This window comes from Protopterus annectens, chromosome 10.part0, assembly GCF_019279795.1.
Source record: "Protopterus annectens isolate FY-2018-M chromosome 10.part0, PAN1.0, whole genome shotgun sequence".
Taxonomy (NCBI): Eukaryota; Metazoa; Chordata; order Ceratodontiformes; family Protopteridae; genus Protopterus; species Protopterus annectens.
Window position 1 is genome coordinate 1431512907 of NC_056744.1, and position 25345 is coordinate 1431538251.

Sequence of the window (25345 nt, forward strand, 5' to 3'; positions counted from 1 at the left end):
ATCTGCCCGAAGGCATTTATAAGCCCAGCCGGAATATGTTGGCTTTCGCCTCCCCCTTAGATTAGTTCCCTGTGCCTCTGTCCAGTAGAGCCATTGAAGTGATTCCTGGGGTAAACTTTCTGTTTCCCATCCACTCGTCAAAGTTTCTCTTGAAGAGGGTTAGCAAGGAGCTCTGCCTAATGTAGATTGGAATCTTGTTCCAGAGCATGGGAAGTCTCTGGGACAAGAATCTATCCCTCCAGCACATCCTATTTATTGTTGTGGTGAGGTTTAGATCCCTGGAGCGTGTGGCTCGAGGGGATATGGTTTTCTTTAGGTGGAGCATGTCCATCAATTCTGGGTTGGACATGGCCTTGTATGTCAGGCAGAGATCACCTCTGAGTAGGTGATATGCAACCGAATACAGCTGGAGTTTCTTCAGTCGAGCTGCATAGGGCATCTGCTTGAGGCCAGTGATCCTCTTGGTGAGGTACTTCTGTGGTCTTTCCAGTTGTTGCAGGTGTCTTGTAAGGTACATCCCAAATGGGGCATTGTACTCTATGATGGGTCTGATGAGTGATGCGTAGAGGGGCCCAATGACCTCTTTCGATCTGGATGCAAACCCTTTTGTGATTAGGTTGGCCACATAGAAGGATTTTCTAACCACTTTGGCAATGTGATTATCAAAGGAGAGGTTACTATCTACTTAGGTTCCCAGATCCCTTATTACGTCTTCCGTATTTAGGGGGTTACCACCTATGTGGTAGTTTGTGGGTACTTTGTTTTTTCCAAAGGGGATGACTATGCACTTTTTGGCATTTAGCTTGAGGCCATGGTTTTGACACCAGGTATCTGTCTCAGTGAGACCCTTTTGGGGGATGTCTGTGTCAGCCGGATTGTCAATTATAGCCCCTAGTTTGCAGTCGTCTGCGAACTTGGTCAGCCATAGTCCTCCTGTGCTTGCCTGTACCTCTGAGAAGTATATGCCGAACAGGAGGGGTCGTAGGACTGAGCCCGGGGAAACTCCACTTGTAACCGATTTAGAGTCGGACCTAGCTCCCGCAACTCTCACCATGTGGGTTCTGTCCGTAAGCCAGTTGGTTACCCATCTTGTGACGTAGGGGTTTATGTTCAGGCTGGTGAGCTTGTCTATAATACTTGAGTGGGGAATGGTGTGGAAGGCACCATGATGAATTAATGACACTGCATTATTTACTACGGATACTTGTAAAAATATTAACAATTACTGTATGACACATCTTTTCAATGTGGAACTGTGAAGAACATACCTCTCATCCTCTTAGAGCAAGAAATCTATACAAAGCCATCAATAATCGGGGGACAAAGGCCCAAAATAGGGACACTTTTTAAATATTCCTCTTACAAATTTAGAAAATTGATAGCACAACATTTTTTATTAGCATGATTTTTTACGATGGGTATGAAGTCTGAAACTTAAACGTGTCATTATTTTCTGACTTCAACCCTCAATGATTTGCCAGAAAACCTATTTTGTGAGAAATGGACCCAAAATATGAAGCAAACATCTGGACATTCTGCGAAAATCTGTACAGTTGAGTGGTATGGGGAAGATTATGGATTTTTAAGACTAAAACGAGGAACGCATTTTTTAATAAAATATAGTGGGCTAGATAACTGCAATTACGCTCCTCTGTGGTGTGGAGAAGACACTATTAAGATTTCTCGGGAGCTCTCGGAAAGAGATCGCCTTTTTCTTTTCTTTTTTTTTTTTTTTTTTTTTTTTTTTTTGTCCGTTGCTTAGCAACTGTAGCGTGGTGGGGTGTGGTGTAATGGAAACAGACCTGCTTGACATATTGCTCCAGAACTGTTACAAGGAATAGCTTAGGCGGGGCCTTGGTTTCCGGCTGCGCAGAGAAGATGCGTCCTCTGCTTCTAATTTTTTTGTGTCACCAGTGAATTTTTTTTCCTCTGAAAGAGCTTGCGCACTTTGGACTTTGGTTAGGTTGCCAGGTTGAAAAATGATGGGTACTGAAAGACTGCTGGTGTGATGCTACGAGAGGTTGTAACTACAAGGAAATTTTTGTAAATAATCACGTAATCTTAGGAAATTGTGAGAAACGACCCTTCGTTTGCGTTCTGTCAACAGAGGTAAGTAGAGTGACTCCGGGGTGCTGCCCAGAATGATTGACTCCTGTAAGCAGCACAATGACTTGTGTATTTTGGGTATATAATGTGTCTGCCTTTTTTTCTGTATAGAGTCTAACGGCGATGGGCACAGTCTGATGTGTGTCTGACATGTTCTTTGGGGAAACAATAGATCGTTCCGAGGTATTGGGTGTCTGTTTTGGTAATATGTTGCAAGCTGAGATTTATTTTCTCTGCTCTATAATAAGACACCACTATTTAAAAGCAAAACCGTAGTTTAGCAAAATTACCGGTTTATGTAAATTCAGAGGCATTTTAAAGAATAGAAAAGTGGGCTATGTAAATCTGATGATAACGGTACTGAGCTCCAAGAAGCCAGTGGCCACCAATTTACTGCTAGCCGCATCTGTGGGTGCGTTTTTAAGTCCGGCTAGAAATAACGGAGCGAGTGCTGTGAACGCACAGTCCAGTTTGCGGGTCGTGTCATCTGAATACGCCCCTTTTTATGAACCACAGGGAAGGAAACATAGTACCATACTTTGTTATAGCGTACAGTTTGTTATGATAATATGGATTCGCACAGTAATGCATGTTGGTCTTGTTAGCGCCGGTCATGTTTTTTAACTTCTAGTATTAAGCGGTTGAAAAAGTTACATCAGGAAGGGCATTGTATTATGAAGTGTTGCAGCTGCCAGCCGAGTTTTACGTGTAGGCTTTCTAAATACAAAATCGTGAAATTGAACGTTATTAGTAACAGTCTGCGTTAAAGTCGTTGCTTTCATGGCATGCGTTGTAGCATCAGTCATTTTTTTTGTCACGGTCACTTGTATTGATGTTTGCATAGTATGCAGAGAGACAGTGGATACTGTAGTAGGTTCTGATTAGTTTTGTTTTAGTATACCACGTAGTCTATATCTGGCGTAACCATGAAATGAAACTGTGTGATTATATTTATGTTATTTAGAGGTTAATATGTTGCCCATCTCGGGAGAACTGTGCCTCGGCTTGAAAATGGGATGAATTTGTTTTGTTGATATTGTAAACCTATTCAGCATGTCATTTTTTAAAACTATTGTATTGAGCATCAGACGGGATACATATTAAAGAAAAAAAAAAAACAATTAGAATACCTATTCAGCATGTCATTTTTTAAAACTATTGTATTGAGCATCAGACGGGATACATATTAAAGAAAAAAAAAACAATTAGAATAAATAAAAAAAGGTTCGTAGTATCAATCAAATTTACTGTGTTCAGTGTGTTGTGTTCTGTTTAGGTTGTTGGCTGTCAGTTTAACTACTTAAGACATGAGAATGTTTAGTACTTGAACTAATAAAAATAAATGCAGTGCAATATCTATGTTCTGTAGACCTAAATAAATAAATACTTGTGTGTTGGTAGATGCTTGTACATGTCTGACATATTTGGCTAGCCACATTTTGATCTGGTGATCACCTTTTGTCATGTCACTGCTGCTTGAGTCCTGAAAGCTTTATTCTTGAGACCTTCTTGGGTACAGGATTTTAAGCCTTTAGATTGCTTGGAGTTTGCTTTTGTTTTGTCTGGTAGGCTTGTTTTATTTTTATTTTTTAAATGTATTTATTATTTTTTTATTGTTTGTTGACTGGGTTAGTTCCAGTAAACTAGTAGTTTCTTTTCAGGGGAGACCTAAGGTAGTATTTATAAAGGAGCAAATTTGGCCAGGGCATCAGGGAAAAAGTCCACTCTTTTGATAGGTGCCAAGCCATCTTTTGCATTGACCGGAGATACCACCAACTCAGTCAGATGGGGCCTTGGTTTAACATATCCCCTAAAGGATGACACTCGGGAGTGCAGCACCCTCCTAATGATACACTGCATTGCCAGCAGTCCAATCACCTGGAGTGGAAATAGAACCCATGCCTTGTGGTCTTTCAGCACCAAAAGCGGATGGGCTAGCTGTTGAGTCACTGACACAGCATACTGCAGAGAAGTAAAGTGATAAACTGCTAATGAGCTTTTTCCTGTAGTGTTCAGTATTTATTGTACCTCAGTGTGTTCCTGAATATGGGATGTTGTGCCTCAGTACGTGGTATTTGTAGTGAAATAATATCAAGTACTTCAATCGCAGTGGTGGTGTAGATATGTTTTGAAGAAAGTACATTTAACTTTAATAACCTCCGATGTTGGTATAGATTAGAAATGCTTCCAGAGTTTTTAGTAAATTTATAAGATTTTTTTTTTACTTTTTGTGTACTTTACTCTTGTTATTACATGCAAAAATTGTACACAGGTGTTCAGGACTAAACACATTAAATAGTAGCTTGAAAATACCATTTTATGTCATTTGTGTTGTAATTCCTTATTGAGATGATTCAACTTTTAAAAATCTTAAGTTACAATAACCAACATCACTACAAATTCTTCTTATGACATTTATGTTGAGCCAAGTTCCAATACCAATCAATTATCAGTCATCATAATACTCTTAATGATTATAGCACATGTAGATAGTAACAGAATTCACTGCCTTCATGTGCAACAGTTAGATATAAGGAAAGGAGGTTAGAGTTACTTTCTTAACTCATTTAACCAACAGGCCCATTGGGATAGTGGTCCATTTCTTAGAGCCACAGTAGAAGTAGAGGAAGTTTATAGGTTTATAGTACAATACTAGGCTATTGGCACGGAGGCCCTTAAAAGCCTAGCCAAGAATTTCACCCACGTTCCCACAAAGTCAATACCTGTTTACCCTGTTCAGTAGGGACACAGGGGGGATCCTAGGAGTATATTTTCTGTTTCCCATCCAGTTGTCCAGGTTCCTCTTAAAGAGGGCTAATGAGGTACTCACCTTGACATGAAGAGGAAGTCTATTCCACAGATGGAGTCGTTGGGACACAAACCTATCCCGCCAACAAGTTCTGTTAATGTCACAGACCAGGTTGAGACCTTGCATGCGGGTTGCATGAGTGGAGTTTGACTTACGGGTATGCAGCAACTCCATCAAGGTTGAGTCTGAGACAGCCTTGTATGCCAGACACAGGTCACCTCTGAGCAGTCTGTATGAGACTGAATAGAGGGACAGGGCTTTTAGCCTGTCTGGATAGGATAGGTGTTTGAGACCCTGGATTTTCCTGGTCAGGAACCTCTGTGGTCTCTCCAACTGCTGTATGTGCTTGGCAAGGTACATGCGGAAGGGGGCATTGTACTCTATAATGGGTCTGATAAGGGAGGGGTACAGGGATGTTATGATCTCCTTGTTCCTGGATGAAATACCCGTACATATGAGGTGGGCCATGTAGAAAGCCTTCCCTACAAAGGAGGCAACATGGTGGTCAAAAGTCAGGTTGCTATCAACCTGGGTGCCCGAGCCCCTCATGACTGATTGATTGCGTGCTTAGTGCATTGTTATTAATGTGATAATTAGTGAGGATACCATTTTCCCCAAAGGGGATAATGATGCATTTCTTCGCATTCAGTTTCAGGCCATGCTTCTGGCACCAGTCATTAGTTAGGTTAAGGGCCTCTTGGAGGATGTTCACATCACTAATGGAATTTATGACAGTACCCAGCTTGCAGTGATCTGCAAACTTGATCAGCCGCAGACCACTGGTTTTGGCTTGCATCTCAGAAAAGTATATCCCAAACAGTAGAGACCCCAAGACCAATCCTTGGGGTATGCTACTTGTTACGGGTCTACTACTAGAGGTAGCTTCCCCTATTTTGATTGAGTGAGTTCTGTCAGTGAGCCAGCTAGCTACCCTTCTGGTAGCATATGGGTTGATGCCTAGCTGGGAGAGTTTATCTGTTGTACCTGAGTGGGGAATAGTGTTGAAGGTTTTGGCTAGGTCAAGATAGGAGGTTGTACTGTCTTGCCCTCATCCATGGCTTTGGTGACTGTTTTGAAGAAGGTGGCCAAGTTTAACAGGCATGATCTCCCTTTGACAAAACCAAACTGTGTGGGATCAAGAATTTGGAGGTTGCCAATGTCTTTGTTTATAAGGTCCATGATGATGCGCTCCATGGCCTTGCAGATCAGGCTAGTTAAGTTGATGGGCCTATAATTGCCTGGGTCGGTGGATGCTCCACCTTTGTGCAAAGGGATGACAGTGGCTGTCCTCCATTCTGCTGGGCCGAAGCCGGTGCACAGGCTTTGGTTGAATAGGTTGCGTAGTGATGCTGAGAGCTCTTGCCTGAGTTCATGTAAGACACAGCCAGGGATGTTGTTGGGTCCCATGGAGACTGTATTTTTTGCCTTTGAGAGGACATTAATAGCCTGCTCCTTGGTGATGGAGGGGGGGGGGGGGGCAGGTGCTGGGGATGTCCTGGTTTACTGATGGGGGGGGGGGGTGAAGGCTTCACTGAATTTGTCTGCCAGCAAATTGGCTATATCTATGGTGTTAAGCAACTTGTTTAGAATCAAGAATGATATAGTGATATAGATGGGTGCTTATAGGAGTAAGCAAAATTTAGAAAATTCTGTGCCTGTGTGGAGCTTTTCTTTCTAAGCATTCATTGGAAACGGGCCATAACCTAAGTTGGAAGATCTGGTTATCAAATCATCTTTATGTTTAGTTACAGGGTAGTGGATTCAAAGCATATTTATGTTTAGTTACAGGGTAGTGGATTCAAAGCATATTTATGTTTAGTTACAGGGTAGTGGACTTATCCATATCGACCCATTTTAGCCACAGTCCATAGAAGTTAAAACAATAGTGTAAAAGCATGACTACAAAGTGATCATAACAATGGAGCTGATGTAATGTCTGAATGTCGCAAAAAAATATGTGCAAACTTATAATTACATGGAAACAAGTGTGCTGTGAGGTACATAGTTTGCCTATAGATTTTCTTTTCCTTATATTGTGTTATAATAAGAAAGAGAAAATAAAATGATTATGACTAAGATATAGCTAAGAAGAGGATGAAGGATGTTAAGGTACTGAAGATGAAATGAATGTAAAGATAGTGGGGAAATGAGGGGGAACAGTGAGAGGAAAGGCAGAATTAAGGAAAAGAAGCCGTATGAGGAAGATAGTGGGGAAATTAGAAACAGTGAGAGGAAAAGTGAGGTAAGGAAAAGAAGCTGTGGAAAGATATGCATAGAGAAGGCTACAGGGGTCTGTGTAACTGCTGGTGCATTAAAGCAGCGACATACAGCTAGGTAAATATTGTACACGATATGTATAGTGCACACACATACACAAACACAAATGGTTGAAACTGAATTGGTTGAACACACTATATATTGAATGATCAAAATGTCGAAATAAAATTAGTCTAAACTCACAGTGTCGAAATTATTGAATTTGCCCATTTCCGCACTGTAGTGCGATCTCAGAGTTGATATATTTAAGTAGGGGGTGTGTGGGCGCGTAGCCCCCCTGCAAAATAGTAGAGTTGATCTCCTTGTTTTTTCAATGTAATGATTGTAGACATTTTGATAATTCAGTGTTTTGGGTTGGGATGTTATTTTTCGTCCAAATGACCATTAGACATTTTGTCATTCAACATTATAATGGTAAACCTATATATAAATAAATAATGTGTGTGTAGTGTACACATATATATTTATATTAGTGTACACAATATATGTAGTGTACATGTTTAATTATCTTACATAAAAAATATACATTGGTCTCCAGTACATTCTGTACTGCCTACCAGCCTGCATTTACCTTACCTACTGCAGTGATACTACACATGCAGATTTGTTTGAATGGTTGCTGATTACGACATTAAAGTTATCTGCAACGTTACGGCAACTGCTTTCGTGCTGAATGGGTGTAGTAGTTTTCTTTTTTTGAGTAAACATTTGTACTGGAGTCCTAACATTGCTGGGGAATGCATTCCCATTTGAATGTAGGTCATGCTTTATGCTTTCTTCTGGCTATCGGTCCTCTGATTCCAAGGTAATGTATATGAAATAAATAATTTCATGGCTTTAGGCTCTAACTGCTTACCTTATAGTGAATGTCTTCATTTTATTTTTGACTGACGCAAAACTGTAGTGATAAATGTGATATCAATTATATTTGTGCAGGCATAAGTTTTGTGATGTGTGTGTGTGTGTGTGTGTGTGTGTGTATAAGCGCGTGATATGTATATGTTTTAACTGTGGCACATTGTCAGACTGCAGGTTTGTCACTTTTAAAAAGAAATAACCAAAGTCATAAGCCTGTTAAGAGACTGCAGGTATCTGAACCAGGTAGGTTCTTACAGTCCTCTATTGCAAATATAATTTTTTGCAGCAATAAAATATTGTAAAATGTATTTGTTTCACTGAAGAAATATTAAGTCAGAAGGGTGTACTGTTTGAAGATAATACACACGCAAAACGCACGTTTTCTTGAAGTTTTTGTGCTGATCAGCTTTTATACTTGAAATACCAACATGTCAGCTTTTGTTTGAGTTATTAAAATGAGTGTTTTATGCAAAAACAAGGAAAATTTTGATTTTTTTTTTTTTGTAATGCACGATACTTTCAACATAACATTTTACAAATGGAGAGGCCTTGCTTATTTCAGGGGAGGATTAAGCAAGTACAATGTGCATTGTAACATGTTGGTTATATAAAGTGGGCTCTTGAGTGTAAGTGACCACTTAAAATGAGTGCATGTCTTTTGGTATCTGGCCCCTGGTGTAATCCTGTTTATAGAAAAAGGCCTTTTACAATGAGAACAAGTGTTTTAGATTTAGGGCAGACTTGTACTGAGTCATCTCTTTTAAAATATGGCCCAGTATGTCTTTGCCTTTTGATGTGTACCTTGAATGCTTACTGCAATATGAAATGTCGGAATGTTATTCATTACACACACTGCATAACTGTACTTTGTGTTATATCTGCAGCTGACAGCCTTAACCTAGCCTAGCCTCGCACAGTTGTAGTTAGGTTTTGTGTACAAGCACATTATGATCAGAATTTTGTACCATGATAGGTGAATCTGTTGAGAACTGAATGTACACTTTTGTATGTACAAATGTTAATAAAAGATGCTTGAAAAGTGTTTGCCATCAAATTGCATTAAAAAGGAAGCTTTGATGTTCTATACCTGTAAAACTAATTGTGTGATCAAGACAGAAAATGTTATTGGGATGAATGGAAATTTCTTTTGAAAACTGTGTGGAAAAGTCAGTTACTGTTTCACTTAGTAGAGAAAACCTGTTTCTATGGAGATAAGAATGTTTGAATGATTTAAGTTTTTAAGAAAATGCTTATAGTGGCTGTTGGCCTTGGTAGTCTTCATACAGTTGCTTTATTGACAATTCTTCAGTTATTTTTCATACACCAGCATTCCCTTTTGACATGTATATGGCTACAGACTATGATCTGTGAGAGAGAGGAGGTCTGTCTCCATTTTGTTAGGTATCCTTCTCTGTACTTTCCTTTCCAAAGATTGACTTATTTTTAATATTTGTTTATTCCCAGATTAGTCATTTAATCAGTTTCATGGTTTTAGGGGCGATAGCTGTTGAAAATTAAAATGACATGCTTACAGTCTTATCCAGATGTAAATATTCAGATTACTGTTGCCAAATTGCTGGGTGATAACAAGTGGTACTGGGTGAAAAGTGAAACTGTGTTCCTGTGTACATGTACTTTCATTTATTGCCATTAATGTACTAGGTAGTGAGGGCTGGGGGTTTTGTTGTTGTTTTATAAGCAGGCTTGTGTCATGGTAGTCTTGGTGTATCATAGGCATGCCGACTTTCCAAATGGTTTGCATTGCCGTTTAAAAAGAAATACTATGTGCTTCTTAAAGCACAGCCTATTCTTGTGTTTGTGCTTTTCAAATAGTTTGCTCTGTTTTACCATAGCTTACTTAGGGGGCAATGTTTTTATTTCTCTATCTATCTCTCTCTCTCTCCAGTAGCTTAATTAGGGGACAGTATTTTTTTTTCTCTCTCCAGTAGCTTACTTAGGGGGCAGTGTTTTTTTTCCTCTCTCTCTCCAGTTTTCACATGTACTATGTTGAGAGAGGGATTGAAATGGAAATACCATAAAAACTGAGCAGAATGTGACTGGATGATTTCACAAAAGTTTAGTATTATTGTAGAAGACACCATTTTATTTAATTTAAACATGTTACTCTTTGTGGGTCTATGACTTGACAAAATATTTTTTTTTACTTTTGAACAGTTTCCTTTAAACATTTAGCAGAGTATCTAGAAAACTGAGTGAGATGACATATTTGAAAATATTTTGTTTTTTGCATAAAATTCATTCTACATTAACATTTAACTTTGACATTGCCACTATTGTTTTAACCATGTCAGTTTTTTTCCCCACAAATGCATTGCTACACTTGCTGCATTGTATTTTACAATGTATATTATACAGTGACTGGGCATTTAACATTCAAAAAAAGAGCATGCTGATTGGTCAGCCCAACCAGGTTGACCATTGTAATTTCGAGACTATACCAACAGGAAAGATCTGACAACTAAAGTATCACTCAGCAGCCGGACTTTCTTCTCAGCATGTACAACTTCCAGTCATACCTCTCAACTTTACATATTTTTGCAGAATGTCCATATTTTTGATCTATAAAGTTAGAAAATAATGATAAACATTTGAGTTTCAGACTTCATATCCTTCCGGAAGTTAATGCAAAACCTGTATTTCTATCAATGTTCTTAGTGTGTAACAGCAATGTTTAAAAACTGTCTTTACTTTTGGACCTTTATCCACCATTTATTTTTGGCTTTGGCCACATTTCTTGCTCTAAGAGGTTGAGACGTGTGCTTCCAGGCAACAAACAGCATTGTAGATCTGGAAGGTGTTCGTAAGCTAATAAGTCAGCCATGATGTTCTATAAACAAGAAGAGTCAGGTACATTATTAAAAAAAAAAGAAATGAAAAATGCACCCGATTCTTCCTGTATGCAGAATATCGCAGTTGACACAATAGCTTATGAACACCTTCTCCTTTACATTTCTTTACTGTAAGCGTGGGAACATAAATCCCATACGCATGCACAGTACATCAAGCAACCCCAAGACAGAAAATTAAAGCGGAAAAACGCCATGTTGCCATTATGCAAGGACACTATATTTAAGAAAAGTAATGTTTTTTCCCTTAAATACTTTTGTTATATAATAGGAGTAACCCATGGCTGGGTGTGGGTAATGCTGATTTTACCCATGGTTGGCTTTGTTGGGTCACTTGGGCTTCGCCTTTGTGACCAAACCACATCAACGTGGGTAAATCCAGCATTCCTTTCACCCATGTGTTATTGGTATATTACCTAACCCATAAATGTTAGGTGAGAGCAAATATTGCAAAACTCATTTTTTTGTGACAGTTAAACATTTCTGGCACTGTTCCTCTTGAGTAGCCTGTAAGGATACGATATGGGATGCAGGTCAGAAGTGAGAGCTTCAAATGCCAGAATCTCAAGTGTGTGTGAAGTACAGCTCTGGAAAAATTAGCAAGGGCAAATCATCCTTATTAGCAACTGTTATGTGTTCTTTAATAAGTGATATGTTTGGGGGTCTGTACATTAAAGCGAAGATCTTAACAGTAATTTGCACACAACTGCAGTTCCAAGGCATAGTTTATAAAGTATGTATTCCTGTTTAGGAGATTTTATCCTCTTGTGATTTTATTTTTCTGTGCTGTATAAAATGCTTGTAAAATGTCCTGTATTCTTCCTAAGATGCATATGGATTCATACAGCCTTCCAAGAACACCCATAGTAGCAGTTAATGGTTCTTTAACTGAACCTTTATGTGGTTTCTTGGCAAAGAAATTTGCACCTGTTTAGAATTAGTCTGTCTGTGCTTAAAAGGTAACAGTACTTACAACTGATATAAGAAGTACAGTTAGAACCTCTATACCTTAAATTATGTCAACTCACTCTACATCAGTTTTCCACATTAGGCTGATTTACAAGCGAGTACTGGTTAGAAAGAGCCAACATACATTCACCTGAATTTAGTACATTTTTGTTATGTCTGGTAGAACATGTCCTGACAACAATTTTTTTTATTTTGACAGCCAGTGCTTTTTGTAGCTTAGCTTCTTTTACCCTCGATTTTTTGCAAACCTTTTTATGCCATGTTCCTAGGACATGACGATCTGCTATCCAATCCATAGCTTATTTTTGGGAGTCATGGACATGTGGCAGCGGTTCTTTGACTTCTGATTTAAAAGAGCTTAATGATTGATTTTCTTTTATATCTAAATAAAAACAAATGAGGTTTAAAATTCTAGCATGGAATTTGGACAATATAATTAAATTTTTAGTTGTTTTGATCCAAAGTCATAAAGACCACACTCTCTCTTTTTTTTTTCTAAACAAGTTGGTGACAAAAAACTTTTTCAGAGTTTATTAGCCAGCACTTTCCCCCCTCAACATATTTAAAAGTGTTCCCAAATTATGATTTATTAAGGTTAGGTGAATCTGTTCTGATGAGAATGACTGATGTTCATGATCATTGTTGTAGTAGCTTTAGCTATATATCCTGCCAAGGATGTAACAGTCAGCCAGCTTTCAAATTTTCAGGGCACCTTCCAAGTGCCCAAACTCTTAAGCAGCTCAAGCTGAGGTGACTAAAAGACAAGTTTGGGTACAAAGCCCTTCAGAGCTTTACTGTCGCCAAACAGTAGACTTATCTGAGGCTTTTGAAAATCAATGGTTTGCTTGTGCTTTCTTTGTTGTGCAGATAAAACATTTTTTTATTCATGAAAGGGAACTTATTTTTTTCCACAGAAAAGTAATTTTAAAGCTAGTGGTGTTTTGTTTTAATAGACTGTCTCAAGACTGTAACATACTTTTTAAAATGTAGCACTTACTTTGCACTACTTTTAAACTTATAGAAAAAAATAACTTGAAAGCATTTTTTTCTGTGGAGAAATAATTTTTTTGGGGGGCTGGCATAGTGTTTTAAAGTGCTTTTTACTATATTTTAATGTCACAAAAGGTAACTTTTTGTGGACTGGTAATGTTTACCTGCAGTTATTGCTTATCTAAACTGGGAAAGAGGCACTATTTTTGGCATATCTATGGAACAGACTTCCGGTTCCACTGTCAGTCCTTCTTCCAGCCACAAAAATAAAAAGTTAAGCAAGCAGCCTTTGCCATCACAGCAGGCTAGCAGTTTGCCTCAGCTGAAGGTGGGCGACTCACTGTGGCCATTTGTTGTATCTCAGACCACTCATCTTTTATCCTGAATCCCTCTGGTGTAGCACCTACAACCACTGTGGACAGGGGATTAGCCACATCATCTGCGGCTGTTGGGGTCCTCTCAGTGGGCAAGGGAGAGCCACTCTTGTCGGATGTGGGAGAGGGAACAGGAAAGGTTTCCCTGTTGTATCAGAATGCTCTGCCAATCCCTGGGGAAGCAGTGTCTGGCATTAGTAACATAGTTGGCTTCATTTTTCCCGCAAAACAGAACTGAAAATCAAGCATGTATCAGCTCCTCCTCAAATGTCTTTGGATAGGAGTAGTTTACTGGTTCTGGCTCAGGGTTTAATTCAGGCTATTGCTCCTTCCTGTAAAGTAGTTTCTGGTAAAAGAAAGAGGGATTTCAATTTTCTTGAGGTGATTCAAGATTCTGAATCTGTGAACAGAAAGATGCAGGGAATGATACAGTTTTTTTCTCTCGGATCTCATTTCAGAGGAGAGCTTAATTTCTGATTCTCCATTTGGGGGGTTCTTTTTCTCCGAGTCTATTGCTTGAATGTTTTCAGTGGGAGAACACTATGGTTTCTCAGTCCCTCAGAAAATACTGTGAGTTGTCACAGAAGGATTTTCCAGAACCTATACCCTTTGTGCCAGTTCTGTCAGCTTTAGAGGAAGTGTGTGTTACTACCTTCAGTTTTCTTGATAAGCTAGCCAGCTGCCCCTAAAAGGCAGATAGTGTATACAAATGTAAAAGACAGAGGAAATGACTGAGGAACTTTTATACATCTTATTCCCAAACCCATCCTAGCAGCTATAGTTTTGGTTGATTCTAATGGTGCTAAGCACTTATTTGATTCCAGTCCTAGTATTTCTGATAAGGATTGGAAAATGTATTGATTGGTATGGGGAGAAAAGTGCATACTTGTGCAACTTTGATTTTTCAGAATGTTGAATTTTTAGTTTCTGATAAAACTTTCCTCTTATACTTTTACAATTTATCTGCACTTTCTTCTTGTGGGGAAACTGTGCGTTAAACAATTGAATTTCTTCTAGTGCACAGGTCATTAGTCATTGTTTGTAATGTGTACATGTCTCTGTTGATACTACTTCCAGGGCTATGGCTACTGGTACTGTGTTGAGGATATTTGTATGGCTATATTCTCATAACCTCCCAGATGATGATGATTATGATCAGATTTTGATTTCCCCCTTGGATAGAGATTTAGTATTTGGCCCCTCTGCTGCAGAGGTGATCAAAAAATATGATGAAAGTGACAAGGTGATCCAGTGGATCTCTATTTCCTTATCCAGTAAAAAACAGAATAAACAGTCTCAACAAAATTCAAGTTAGCAGAAGTTTAAGATGGAAAGACAAGTGGGTTTCAAAAAAGTCTTGAACTTCCCAAAAGCAAGGATAGTTCAACAAGTATGAATGACTGTCCAAGAGATCTTGTGACCACTTCCCACCCTGGTCCCTGTTTTCTTCCAGAAAGTCTGAATCTCCATTTTTCTTTTTGCAAATAGATTGTTTCAGACAAATTGGTTTTGAGAATCATTCCTCAAGGTTACAGATGGCAGTGGGAGGAAATTATTTCCTTTCCAGGGTTTTTTTTCTTCATCCTGTAGATCAGATTCCACCTGTTCTTTCATATGCTGTCCCAAGGAGTGATAGAACCATTTATTTCTACACTGCACTTTCACTTTATCTCACTCCATAGCTATATTTCCTGATGAAATTTCTATCTTCCAGAATAATACTACTCATTCCTTAAATGTATCTCTCTTAACAGATATGTGGGAAGTACCAGCATCTCATTTGATTTTTAGTACCCTGTATTTTTCTTTTGGATATTATTGGCACGTGATCTGAAATAGTTATTGGATGTGTATCAAATCTTTCAGTTAAATGCACATGTTCCTGCGAATTGTAATTTCGGTCTAGCGTAGCCCAGTTTTTTTTACCTTGGAGAATAATATATAAATTCTCTCCAAGCTCCTACTGCTGAATTTACATTGTTGATACCAAATATTTTCATAGAGTTCTTCAAAGATCCAGCCTCTTTTGTTACATTTTTCTTCTAGCCCCCCCCCCCCATACATCATCAATGTTGCAAGTGAAATTCCAGTCCTCAAGTATAAGTAATATTCCCTGCTGAAAGCTGATTTATTTCTACCAGAATCTTATTAAGCTCCATTGTAGCAATTTGGGTGAAATATAAATACTTGCCAGCGTAATCTTCCTCCCTTTCCAGTAGCTTCTTACTAATACAAATCTACCATAATTATCTTTTTATTTCGTCTTCTATCACTATTGGAGCTCATCTAACAATTAATATAAGTACTCCCCTTTTCCTTTTTCCCAGATATTCCCCTAAATAACTATCCTGAAATCCTTTCTTTATCGAAGTCATATGCTCTGTTTTTTCCAAATGTGTTTCCTGTAGCATAGCTATTTGCACTCTGCATTTCTTAATACAGAAAGCGTAGTGTACTATATTATCTTTGAATGAATGTAAATGGTCAGAAAGCCATTATGATAATTCTTAATAGGTGGGAATAATAACTTAACAGCTTTTTTTACAAACTGTCTAGTTTCAACTTTTGTGTTACATGTATACACTGTTTGTCAGGTTGATCAGTTGTTTCTTGTCATCTCCATTTGAACGTATGCCACATCTTACAAGTCCTTTTGTTTTAATGAAAACCCTCTAATAAAATAAAGTACACCCAGATCACCCCCATAACCTATTAACTTAATGCAAACACACAAACCTATGTACATCTTCAAATAATGAAGTTTAACCTTCCCAATAGGAACAGATTGACAGCTATACTCGCAGACTTTAATTGACCTATAATGAAGGTTATCTGTTTATGATGCATGGTACAGCTTGAGCTTCTACATACACTTAAGTGCTGTCTGCTTTTGTCTTATTTTTATTCTTCTGTCAGATGAAGAAAACTTGAATGCTTTGAGAGAACATTGCCTTTTAGCCATTGAAAGAATTAATGGCAATAAAACAGAATACTTTTTTCAACTTGTCTCCCTAGAAACATGAGAACCAGGTACATACTTGCATTCACCTTCAAGCTTCTCATGTTGTACTGTGAACATTTGTTTGCTAAAGCAAAACTGTTTCACATTCAGTGTTCTTTTATTTACTTACTTCCACTTAAAACTTGTCAGATCAAGCCAAGGGCCTTAATCCAGTCACTCCCATTTGCAAAAGTAAGAAAAAGCATATACACATATGTTCTTTTGTCCAAGCGTTCCTCTCTTTTTTTACATTGCAGTCTACATTTCTTAAAACTGAATAAAAAGAAAGAAAGTGGGAAAAAGGGCACATGTTTACTTTAGTATTCTTATTACACACAAAATAACTGAAAGATTGCTGTATTACATGCAGTATGTCATGTTATATAAAACTGCTAAGAACAAAAATAGTTTTACTTACAGTTACCCCTTTCCTTCCTCTTCCCCTTTCCTTTGTTATTCCAAACATTAATGACCATGAAGAAGGGCGTATACTTTGTCCAATATTTCCAGGTTTTCTTGTTCCACCATATTTCACAAATGTGATTTAATGCTTTGCAATCCCACATTAATTCAACAGTTTCCGAGTTGCTCGTTTTCTTCCTGGTGATCTCCATCTCCCAATGCCAGTTCATTTACAACATACTTGTAGTTTTTCTAGTCAACTCCTGTGTTTTTTTCTCTGAAGCATTTTCCTTTGAAACACTGGTTTCAATGGCATAGTCTCTCTATGAACTTAAATTTTAGAAGAATAAGAAACAGAATCTCTTGTTTAATAGCTCACTTTTGTTGGACAAACTTTTGTATTTCCTGCTCAGCATGTTCTGCATCACAAATTAACTTTGATCTTCCAGGAAAAAATATTTTGAAGATAGCTGGATGCAGCAGCTTGAATCTCACACTTGCTTCTTGATATTTCTTCATTGCTGGAATAAATTTACTCTTACTGCTTTGTGTACAGTGAGTAATCATTTTCCACAGCTACTTTACTGCCTCCAGCTTTTACTACTTTGTCCTTCTGCAACATTGCATCTTTACAGTTAGAGGTATTGGCTGCTTCCTGGTGGCCAGGTTTTGTCTCTCATTCATATGATGTCCCCTTTTAATTAACAGCTCCTGCTATGGAATACCAGTCCAGTTGCTTACTTGGGCTTTCATAAAATTGATGCAGTCTGTTCCTTCCAGTTTCTCTGGTGCAACAGAAAATCTCAGTGTTTCCATACATGCTTTGTCCTCTATTACCATTTTAAAACCTCTTTTTTTGAACAGCCTCGTACTCAGCCAGCCTTTTCTTCATTTCGACCTGTGATTTTTATAATATTATCAGTTCATCTGAATAATTAACGTTTCTTCTATTTTTTCAGTCTTTTGAGTTGATATATTCCTTCGGTGTTTCCTTTATTTTAATCATCTCTAAGTAAATTTGAATTAGTTTTAACTCTAAATTACTGAACACCACCTCTTGTACTTAAGCTGAAGCTTGAACAGTTTTTTGCTGAACAGGTGCAGGATTCTTCCCTGACAAGTGTTTTTCTCTCCACCTTTCTTTCAAATTTTGTAAGTTTCTTCTTTGCTGGCATTCATTCAGTGTTTGTACTAACCAGAAACTGAATTTTACCCCAAATGACAATTTTACAGTATCCCTTTTCTCAGTTTTTTTTCACACCGGCAGAGATGAAATGAATGTATTGATCAGTGTGCAGCCATTTTGGAAGTCTGGCAGTAGAAACATTGTTGAGTAGAGTCCTGTAAGTTTAAGCTATAAACAATTTTTGTAAGCAAATTGGCTTGAAACATCAGGCAAAAAGATGAAAGGCATGACATTTTAAGTTTCTTGCATCTGCAAATATATTAGTTTTTTTTTTCCTCCATGGGAGACATGAAGTCTGCAGCTGCGCACAGTTGGCTGGGAATTTTGTACATTATTTTCTGAGTGAAATTTATGAAGATTCCTTCATGTGATTGCAGAGTTGTTAATTGCTTTTTTCTCATCACTGTTTTTACATGGTGTGGAGCTATGTACAGGTGCAAGCAATTAACCTCAAGAATTCAGAACCATCTTTGCTTTGAGTAATCCAAAATTCAAAGGTACAGAGTCAATATGGTGTCAAGCATTTCAGTAAAAAAAAAATAGTCTGAATAAGAGAGAGTATCTTCCCCAGCAGCTTTAAAATCTTTAAATTGTGCAATGTTGTGTTAAATTGTTTTTCTTAAGACTAAAAGTTATTGTTTTCTGAAAGCATGCAAGCTTTTTTGACATCTTGGAAGAGAGCAGAGCTAAGAAAAGAACATGCAGCAATCAGTGTAAGTGGGAACACAGGCTCTATTATGCGCTTGAACCTGGGCAATCGTAATTGTGGGTACAGCTTTCAGTATGGAGCAGTTCTTCCTGTATCGAGAATTAAACTCCATTTGTTGACAGTGAGCATCATTTTTGTGTATGTTCTAAGTTTAATAGGGGATTGGGTTGCACTTAAAATCTATTTAGTTATTTGAGGGTTTTCATAAAAGCAAAAAGTTTTGAAAAATGTGAAATAGTTCCAAATAAAAATGAGAAGCAATTGTATGAAAGATTAGCTTGCCAAACAGTGTGAGCATGTAAGACAAAAGTTGGAAATGCACATTAAAAATTGTCGTGTAATAGGTAGGAACATTTTTTTAAATAAAATGGTTAGTCTGTCCATACTATCTTGTAATGTAAATGATCTTGCACTGCAGACAAAATGGAAATATTATTGAATGTTATTAAGAAATGCAGAATGTGAATAGCATGCTGCAATAGACACATTTGGAAAAACATGACCATATGAATTTGACAGAGAGGATTTCCGGATTTATATTCAGCAGAATATCAGGGGCAAAGGAAAATACTGATAGATGGGCTCTGATAATGATAGAAGAGGAAAGAAAGATAATAATGGTAGATTTGTGGTAGTAAAGGGTTTTTGTCAAGGTAGGATGTTTACTCTGATTTGTATTTACATTCCACCAAAAACTGCTATTATGGAGCTTAAAAATTTTTGGGAAGAAATCTGGTTTCAGCTGGCAATATATCTTACAGGTGGGGGCTGGAACTTGATGTGCAATAATGAGGATGTATCAGTGCGTCCTAGAAGGAAAAATGTAACAAAAAAGGGTACGTTTCTGAAGAAAATTATGAAAATATTTAGTTTGGAAGATGTGAATTCAGTAGTAGGAACTCAGACAAAATTTACACATTCCCAAGGTGGAATAACTGGGCTGAACTGGATAGAGTTTATATTTTACAGGAGCACATGCATTTAATTGAAAACGTCAGCACACATCCCAGTAACTATTTCAGATCATGCATTAGTAAAAGAAAATGCAGGGTAATGGTGAAAAATGGAACACTGGTGCTTTCCCACCTACAGGTTAAAAAGAGAGGAATTTAAGGAATGGGTAATGGAAATTAATTCAAGTTAATAGAGAAGATAGAAATTTCTCCAGAAGAGGTAGCCAGTCAGAAGGTAGAATGAAAATGGATATGAAAAATAGTGTAGAAATAAGAGAAAACTGTACGATTAAGAAGTAATAGGAATTACGTAAAGGGGCTGACAAAGGTTTAAGTTTTGGCGAAAATCCAAAAACAACAATGACTGCTGACCAAAAGAGTGGAGTAAAAACGATGTTAAACAATGTAGAGTAAAAACTCCAGACTACCATGACTGCAGACCACAAAGATATATATTTATTAATTTGTAAGCACTTTTGCAGTGGATAAATACCGCTTCTTCAGACCATCAAATACACAAACTACACATATGTAAAAAAAAAAAATCTCAAACCAATCAAACTTTCCTATAGCTCTAAATACCAAGCCTAAACAAGTTCTAAAAAGCTCAATATAAAGTTCATGACCGATATTATCAGTAGATCAAACAAACCCCCGTTCCAAAACACCATTAAATGAATTAAGAAAAATGACATCAAATAATCTACGAATATTGGCAGATGTCAAAAACTAAGCTCTGAAGCACTTCACATTGGGTGAAACGGTAAAGTAAGGGTGGCTGTAGGTCAAACACACCACTAATACGATACTTCCCAATACAGACATTTTAACATAACTAAGGTTAAAGCCTTAAACTCTCTCCAATGGCAATCCTGAATGGGCTCTAGCAAGCTAGGAGCTATAGGACAAAATCCTTTTTTAATGCCTGCATTGGGAAACACTTGATTGGTGGGGTTGTCTTACCAATAGTTATCCCTAGTCTGCTTTTCTACCCAAAGTGAATTATTTTAGTGCTGTACAGATGTGAGTGATTGTAGGCTTGATGTCACAGAGCCTGTATTGGGAAGCACTTGATTGGTGGGGTGTTTAACCAATAGTTATCCTTATTTTGCTTTTCTATCCAGTGGGAAGTATCTGAGTGCTGTACAGATGCAAATGCTTGTAGGCTAGATGCCACTAGGGTTTCTAATATAATTTGTATTTGATTGGATGTTTTCCACATTGTTGTTAGTGGCTTTATCTTATAGGTTGGTTCTATTCCTAATTAACATTTTTAATGAATGTTTTAAACCTGTAATAAAATTTAGAAAGTTTGATTGGTTTGTGATTTTTTTTTTTTTTTAAATATGTGTAGTTTGTCTGTTTATTTGATGGTCTGAAGAAGCGGTGTTTATTCACAGTGAAAGTGCTTACCAATTAAATATATATCTTTGTGGTCTTCAGTCGTGGTAGTCTGGAGATTTTACTCTACAAAGGTTAAAGTTTTGCAGAATAAGGGGAATCTCACAATACAAGAAGAGGTGCGAAGGCAGACAACTAAAGAGAAAATAAGAGTATCTGGATAATATGCATTAGTTTAGAAAGATTGCTGTTAAACAATTATTTTTCATAACTGCAGAGTATGAAAACTTCAGTATCTTAGGCAACAGAAAGAAACAGTTGTTATCAAAATTAAAGAGCCTGTAACAAGAAAAATAACCAGAGATCTTATAGAGGTATTGGAGATATTTTGGAAGTTTTATGAAAATTTGTATAATGCAGAGAACTGTGGAAATAAAGAGCACAAATGGAAATATTTATGGAAGACTTGATTATGCCAAGGTTAGCGGTAGATGAAGCTCAACAATTAACCGTTAAGGAGAGATGAGATAAAAATGGTGATGTATAATCACTCTTCAGGAAAGTCTCAAGAAGCAGATGGTATTCCTGTGGAAGTTAGCAGGGAAGAAAATGATAAAAGATATGGAAGATTTTGTTTACTGGTCTTTTAAAATGAGGGGAATCACCAACATCTTGTAAGAAAGCTGTGGTGGATGTATTACCTAATGTATGTGAAGACCCATCAGATCCAGCTTTATCTAAACCCATTTCAGTTTTAAACCAGTATTATAAAGTGTTTGTCTGTACTAGTTTAAAGAATTGCTTTGGTGTTGGCAAAACTGATAGATATTGATTAATGTGGTTTTGTGGAGGACAAGAAAACATTTAACAACATTAATAGGACAGCAGTGGTCTAAATTGAAGCAGAGTGTAAGAAAATACTGCTGTAGTTGGTGGGTCTTGATGCAGAAAGAGCATTTGACAGAGTTAGCTGGGATTTTGAGTAGGGCATTGGAAGCATTTGCATTCCCTGATACAGTAGTAAGGTTAATTAGGATGATCTATGAAGGATTAGAGACAAGAATTAAAGTAGGCAGGTTTCTCTTTGATAGTTTGAACAGAGGAACCAGGCATAGGTGTCCTCTTTTTTTTTTTTCTGCTTTGCCAGTGGCTAAGCAGATAACAAAAGGAGTCAGAAGTGCAAAAATGCTTGTATGGTAATCAAGAAAAATAGCTTTATTTCAGGTATCATTTTGTGTCTGATAAATCCAAAAAAGGACATTTCAGTGTTGTGTAACATTTTGGGACAGTTTCATATATTTTTGGGATATAAAATTAATGATGATAAAACGGTCTGTAGCCGTAAATTATGTACCCACACATGAATTGGTTCAGCAATATCCATATTTATAGGCACATGATAAGATGGTGAATTTAGGAGTATGGATCAAGAAGGCTTCTGTTATGGCAGCTAAGGATATGTGGTAAGAGACTAAAGAAAGCATTCAGAAACTGGAAGTTCTTGTTTATGGATAGTAAGATACAAGCAGTGAAAATGTTTTAGTCCCATTACACCTGACCCATATATAAAACTATTTTTATCAAACAGTCTAGAAGTTGTGGACAAAAAAAATCATTGCATTCTTTATTAATTTATGTGGGAAGGGAAAAGGGCAAGAGTTAAGTGGATAAGTTGATAACTTCTGATAGAACAAGGTGGTTTAGGATTACTGGTTTGAAGGAATGTTTTAGGGCTACACAGTTAAGGCTCATATACATAGCATAAGCAGAAGTTTATAATTCAAAATGGAAAGAGGAGCTGATGATGAAGATGGAGGAAGTTCAAGAAACAGAGTGGGATTTTAGATATTGATCATTAAGGAGAATAATAAAAAACGTACAGAATATTGTATTTGTAAAGTAGCAGAAAGTATTCTAACAACTAACCCAACATGAGAATGGATGAAGGAGTTCTTGCAAATAGAGATGACTGCAAGTAGAAGGTACCAAAACTAGGCAAGAAGTGGCTGGAATTTACTGGAGAAAACTGGGAAAGGATCCAAGGTATTGGGAGTAAATAACTAATGAGGAAAAGGTAATAGACTGGGATGAGGCCAAGAAGACATTTGGACTGTATGCTGGAGACTGCCTTCCCTACCAGTAATTGATATTGATGTATAGGCAAAGTGAAATGGATATGGGATTCTTAAGTGAAATACCTACTCTGGTGGAATTTTTAGTTGAATCTATAACAGAAGTTGCTTTTAAAAAGGGGTAATTAGTAGGGCATATAAATTATTGCTTGGTAGCTGCAAAAAAGAGTTCAGGAAAGATTGGGAAGAGAGACTGGAAAAGCAATTTACAAGAGAACAGTGGGGGGACATATATATTGGCCCCATGTATGCAACAAATTCCTGAAGGTGTAATATTCTTGCTTGGAAGTGTTTGCATAGCTGTTTTTATTTTCCAGTCAGATGTCAAATAATTTTACCTTGGGTAGATAATACATGTTGGAGGTGTGATTGGGAAGAAAGAGGTAGCAGGGGCATATGTTTTGAAAGTGTAATGAGTTGGCAGATTTAAAAAAAAAATTCCCTGCAGAGTACTTTGTCAGAAATATTGGGTGAACAAATGGCTGTAACCAAAGAAATTATTTTTTTGAGCTGGGACACAGGTTCTGAATTGCCTAGACATGGTAAGGCCAGTACTTGCGTATTATTGCAACCAGATTTTCACAGGTGCGAATTTAGCATACTTTCATACAAATGAGGACATGAACCACTGTAAGGTGGTATTCAGTCTGTTTTGCTGTGGACTAGCTTTGCATTACAGGGTTTGTGAAGGGGAAGACAAACATTTGAGGAAACTCACTCCCTGTTTTCAGTGTGCATTACACACGCACGCTTGAATTATAATGCCTGCTGTCATTCTGATGAACAGATTTTTTTGACTGTGTGTAAAGAAGCCTTCAGAGAAGGCAAAGACAGACCCTGTAATAATGGTTTTGGTCACTTTTTTGGGGGGGGGGGGTGGGGTGGGGTGGAACAATTTGTAAAGAAGTCTTCAGGTCAAAATTAAAAAAAGCTGCTAACAGCCACACAGTACTGGAAGAAGTGCATTGTCTGGCAATAAGATGTTTTGGGAAGTGTTCTTACTGCGTGTAATCATGAAGTGATTTTGAGTTTATCTGTCTTTATTTGTAAAGTATGGCCATGGGGACACTTTGTTAGCACCTTAACTGAAATTATTGACTGCAGTTTGTGTAACTAAGCACTTTACCTAACCTAAGAAAGGCAGCAATCCTTGCCCTTGACAGATTTACAATCTCCTAACATCGCAGGGTGTGTTTGGTGACTCGCTTTTCCAGTAGCTGACATCGTCCTGACAAATGCAGGCACTGCAAAGCAGAGCACCACTGTGTAGTTTCAGGAGCAAAGAGGTACAAACTCGCACCCTTTCTCTTTGTGGCTCATACCCACAGTGAGAGAGTAATGTTTTCTTCTTCACATGCCCCTTTATAGATTAAGCAACCTGTTTCCTCACACACATACCAAATTATGGCAGTGCGGAAATCTGGTTGCGATAATATGCAAGTACCGTAAGGCCTTACTAAATTAAGTCTCTTGGCTGCCAAAAAATTGCTGGAAAATGGAAATCAAAGTCTTGACCAGCTGTATGTGAAGTGTTGAATGTTATAAACAAGACAAAGGAACTGGATGAGGGATTTTTAGAAAACAGGATAAGCAAATTACATAAACCTAAGTGGAAATTGTCAGAACAATACATGCAAAATAATGCTCAGGGGGAGGAGTGAGATTTAAGGGAAGGCAGGAATTCAGCATTTTAATGTTGAACTGATGGTAATTTCAAAGAGAATAATACATCATGTATGGTAATGGAAAATGTTAATGTGGTTTGTTTTGTTTGCTGTTAATGTATGTTTTCCTATGTCTTAAGTGATAATTTAATAAAGGTGATTAAAGTAGTCCTTGGAATTTATTTAGACCGCTTTTTATTGAAATTCAAGTCCTGACAAGCCGAAAAAAAAAAGACCGAAAACACAGAAGAGTAAATCTCGAAAATTGCTCTTCTCCTATAAACTTGTTTTTGCAGGGGGACTTGCTCCCTGCATCCTCCCTTGTGAAAGGTAATCCCCCCACATCCCTGAACCTCTATACACCAACTCCGAGATCACCATACCCTGATGAAAAGGGAATATTCCGAGAAATGGCATCTTGGACTTGGTATATGTAGTCCATTCTTTCAGCCATTCAGTCTCCACATTTTAGGATTCATTCTAGCAGGTCCTGACATTTCAAATGGTTACTTATTTTGAAGGCTGGCAAAGGTTGAAATACTGCATAATAAGGGGCATCTCACAGTACAAAAAGAGGAGCAACTGCAGAATGCTGAAGAGAAAAGAGGAGCAACTGCAGAATGCTGAAGAGAAAATAAAGAAGTAATGAATTTAGAAGGGCTGCTTTTTTGATAACACCTTAAGAACGCAAAAACATTTAGCACAGT

At 37.6% G+C, this 25345-nt stretch overlaps 1 protein-coding gene across 1 annotated transcript in view; it reads left to right on the forward strand.

The window, feature by feature from the left end:
• Window positions 1–1861: 1861 nt before the first annotated feature.
• Window positions 1862–25345, forward strand: part of WDR47 (WD repeat domain 47) — a 2078858-nt gene continuing 2055374 nt past the window's right edge. Inside the window, exon 1 of the mRNA XM_044086053.1 lies at window positions 1862–2109. The gene's annotated coding sequence lies outside the window, so the exon portion shown is untranslated. The remainder of the gene's footprint in view (window positions 2110–25345) is intronic.